This window comes from Limulus polyphemus, unplaced genomic scaffold (genome assembly GCF_000517525.1).
Source record: "Limulus polyphemus unplaced genomic scaffold, Limulus_polyphemus-2.1.2 Scaffold7549, whole genome shotgun sequence".
Taxonomy (NCBI): Eukaryota; Metazoa; Arthropoda; class Merostomata; order Xiphosura; family Limulidae; genus Limulus; species Limulus polyphemus.
In genome coordinates this window covers 1-4650 of record NW_013673159.1, presented here as the reverse complement: position 1 = coordinate 4650, position 4650 = coordinate 1, and positions in this window count along the sequence as shown.

Genomic DNA, 4650 nt, shown 5'->3' with positions numbered 1-4650 from the left:
GTGAAGCCAGTTCTTTACAGCACTGTTTTATTAGGGAAACATCAAAAACAATGTCTTGGCTTGGACCTTGCAAATTTACAAAAGCTTCTTTCAAATACTAAAATAAATGTTGTAAAGCTATTAAACAAAAAACGAATTCAAAGGGTTCCAGTATTTTTAGATAAGTTGTAGCACTTTTCTTATCTTCGGCAGCCCAATTGTCACTAAACATTTCAAAATTATCACCTCCATACAAAATAACCTCATACATATGAAGTAAGGATAGATATCATAAACAGAACCTTTCAATATTCTCAACCCAGCATGTATTTCACACATTGAGTAGTGGAACACTTGATGAAGCTGCTCCATGATGGATGCCCTTTTGATAGATTGCCTATAATAGCTCCCCACGTTTAGGTGAGGATTTAATCGAAATAGTTAATCCTTTATCTTGATTGATACAATTTCGTATTGATGGAACTGAACGTGAATTCATAATAGCAAGATTAAATGAGTGACCCACGCAATGAGTGTACAAGGCCTTGCTTTGCATATCCCGAGTTTGTTTTTGGACATCAATCTTTCACCAGCCATGGTGGATGCTCCAACATATCCTTGACCATGCAATTCATTTAGTGATTGTTATATTGTTGCATCATGTTACTAGAACTTTCTGAATGTTTCTCATTGTTTTAATTGAGTATTATTGCATCAGAATATCTAGTATTGTGTGGAATGTTCTAGACTTCTGTCGGAGTATAAATGCGCGTCAAAAGATTATTATTTAGGTCCAGACTGCGTGATTACGAGTTTAGGGATAAAGAGTGTATAGTGGTAATTTTTAAAGTGAAATTATCACAGACTGTATGGTAATAACGGAGCAGAGAAGAATAACCCATCTTGTTAAATGTGTTCTAAAGTAATTGAACCAGCCTATGTATACTTTGATGAAAAAGAAAAATATTTAAAGCTCTGGATTTATTTTAATATATTATTTTAAAACAAGTTAACTGTGTTGCTATTTTGTTATTGTTGAAATTTATTGCCAAAAAGTCACAGACACCTACTGTAAAGAATTCGGCCTACAAAACCTAACAGTACAAAGTGTCAACAGAAGCCATATTGCATGTGATTATTTCAAGTCAAAAAACGCAAATGCTTTATTAGAATAATGTACACTATGTATAAAACGATAAATTCCATAAGCAGCTGCGCTATAACTATATAAGCATAATTTATTTCACATAACAAAAAATAGTGAGTTTGGTCAAACCCCCTTGCGTACATGCGTCTTCAGCTCTCTCTCTCTCTCTCTATATATATATATATGATATACGACGTACACAATGCATGTTTTATATGCAGAATACAGATATTTCTTTGGAAAATAACGAGTAACGAGTCGTTACCTGTTACATTTTATAACAAGTAACGTTTTGGACAATCCCATTACTACTTTTAGCAGGTAACAACCAAAGTAACGTAATTACTTTTTTTCTTGTAACGAGCCCAATACTGGAGCTCAAAGAATCATCCCTTATTATTTCATTTAAGTCAACTAGAGTATTCTCAATTGAGCTTTGTCCCATACGTCTAACTAATTCCTGTTTTCCAATGTCTGGTTAAGTTAACCCTTTGTTGTTCTTTTGATCTGGTTGGGCTCAAAGACTCATCCTTAAAATATTGCCTCTTTTTGTCTTGTTCTTATTTTAATTTTGTTTCATTATGTATTGCAAAGTTTCACTTCTTGCCCTGTTATCGTCATTTTAAAGTCTTTGAATTTTAGTCAAAGTTCTATTTTATTTTCATAAAAATAATCCCATTTTCGACACTAGCTTTATAATGTGTTCTATTGTTTGACAGGTTCATTTAGATTATATGGGAAACTAATGCCAAGCACAGTCTGTGTAAAGATAATGAATCGATTCATTTCTTCAATAAACGTTTGTTACACTTCAGCCACGTTCACTTTGTCACAAGTTGTAGGTCTAACTTCATGTACAACATTTTAACAGAAATTCCGAGACTTATTGCAGGTAGACTTAACTTAACTAGCTTTTACAGATAAGCAAACATATAACTCACCAAATAAATTAATAGTAGAATAGGTGCGAAAACTTTCACCTCCAACACTTAGTAACTTTTCTGACGCTGAACACACTGACTGACAATTATATTGTATCTTCGTGTCTATATATTGCTCGAAATTATTAGATTCTACAGAGGCCTTAACTTTAAATTTAATGAACTCTCTAAATCATAACGTCATTGTAATGACGAACTCCCTATAGGAAACATCTAAATTAATACATTGAAAATATAGCTTATAACAGCATGTTGTTTGAACCTCCTGTTCAAGCAGACCTATCAGGTAGATCTCAAGCCTATCAAGATTTTAAACTTTGCAGAACAAACTGGAGTATTGAAACCATGTTTACAAAAGAAAAAGAAACGATTAATCACACCCCAGAAAAAAAGATTTTATTCAAACCCAAGGTTTCAGCTTACGCCTTTCTCGAGAGTTACGGCGTCACATACAAATCGAATTGATAACCGAAAAGAACACCTACACAACAATTAAAAACTGACTTACCAATGATAATGTTACGTGTTATCGCACGTTTGTTAAAATGATTAAGTGATAGAAAACTGCATACTAGCGAACACACACGCACAAAATAATAATAATTATTACAAATGCTAAGAATTATTTCTGTTTGTTTTAGGTTTATAAGATTGAATCGGGAGAGACTCTTTGAATTTACGACCAATGAAACTTTTAACATGTATGCGATAGCATGTGACATTATCAATGTTAAGTCGATTTTTAATTTTTGTATGTGTTCTTTTCGGTTATGAATTTGTATATGTATGTAACATTGTAACCCTTGAGAAAGGCGTAAGCATATACGTTAAGTTTGAATAAAATGTTGTTGTTTTTTTTCTGGAGTGTGATTAGTCATTTTATATTTAAACATGATCTCAAATCAATATTCAGTTCACCCGGACATACCACAAAGTCTCTGATTTCTGTGAGCTGATTTATGAAGGTAATAGGAATAAAGGACACAAGTATAAGATCTGGAAAGTAAAGACAAGGCTCTATTTAAGACAAATTTATTTATCTAACATGGTGATCGATTAGTTTAAGGGATGATTGATTATTTTTTCTAAAATAAAGAATGAGTTTAATTTTTACCTTTTGTTTTCTTAGGTGCGAATATTTGGGGTCTTTGACCATTTTGAAGAATCAAATGGCCACATGTTATCCGTATGTTATGTTTAAGTGCCCGCATGGCCAGGTGGTTAGGGCGCTCGCCTCGCAATCAGAAGGTCGCGGGTTCGAATCCCAGCCCCACCAAACATGCTCGCCCTTTCAGCCGTGGGGGCGTTATAATGTGACGGTCAATCCCACTATTCGTTGGTAAAAGAGTAGCCCAAGAGTTGGCGGTGGGTGGTGATGACTAGCTGCCTTACACTGCTAAATTAGGGACGGCTAGCGCAGATAGCCCTCGTATAGCTTTACGCGAAATTAGAAATTCAAAAACAGTTATGTTTAAATCTAAGAAATAACATGAACCAAACAACTAGTGTTTATGTGTTCCATAAGAAATTGAAGTATACTTTTTAATCTGTCTTTAATATTACTTTCATTAACGGTATTTATTAGAATGTTTAATATCTCTTTTTATTATTTTTAATTTCATCTTATTATAGCCTATTAATATATATGTTTATTTATTTGTAGTTAAACACAAAGCTGTACAATGAGCAAGCTGTGCTGTGTCCACCAAAGGTATCGAAACCCGGTTTATAGTGTTATAAATCGAATACGTACCAATGTGTCACTAGTGGGTATTATAGTGTTACGTCTCTGTTTGCTAACTGATTTTCCATAACTTCGTTCCGACGAAACTTTAGCGACACAAGTCCTTACTTAATAAAACTGATTTATTCTTACCGAATATACCGATACACTTATTTTCAACAGTTGCTCTTTTACAAACGTTTTAACAACGAACGTTAACTTAAACAATAAATACTTCCTGACTGCAGTTCAATTACTCACTACCTACACACATATTATTCTCCCGTCACGTTGTCACCCTCTTATATATACCAGACTACCCTATATCTAGCAATCTCCCGACAATTCCCGAAGGTTCGAGAGAACGAGTCACGTGACCTCGCTGACGCAGCAATAGATATGATTTTGCGCTGTTACCTTGGCTATATTGATAAGTCTCCTAAGCTGGTCGAAATTTGTGAAATATTATTGAGTTTATGACTGAAAATCTTTAACAAGCGATGGTACCATACTGGTGTATATTTTGTATTGATAACAAAACTACTTAGTCTGTTTGCCGCCGTCCCTATTTTTGAACTAAACCAAAGATTGAGAGCAGTGCCTACAGACCACCATATATACTAAGGAATTGACAGTCACTCTTATGCAGCACCAAAAGCTTAAAGTATGTGTAGGGTATTTTGTGGTATCACACAGATTCGAATCAGACTCACTTCGAAATTCAGAGCTCTATTACAGTTCCAACTTATATCCCCCAACTGATGAAACAGTGCAGTCTAATCTGTATACGTAAGAAAAGTACTGTTTCGTCAGCGAGGTCACGTGACTAGTGTCACGCCCCCTGCTTTCTGGAAATATCT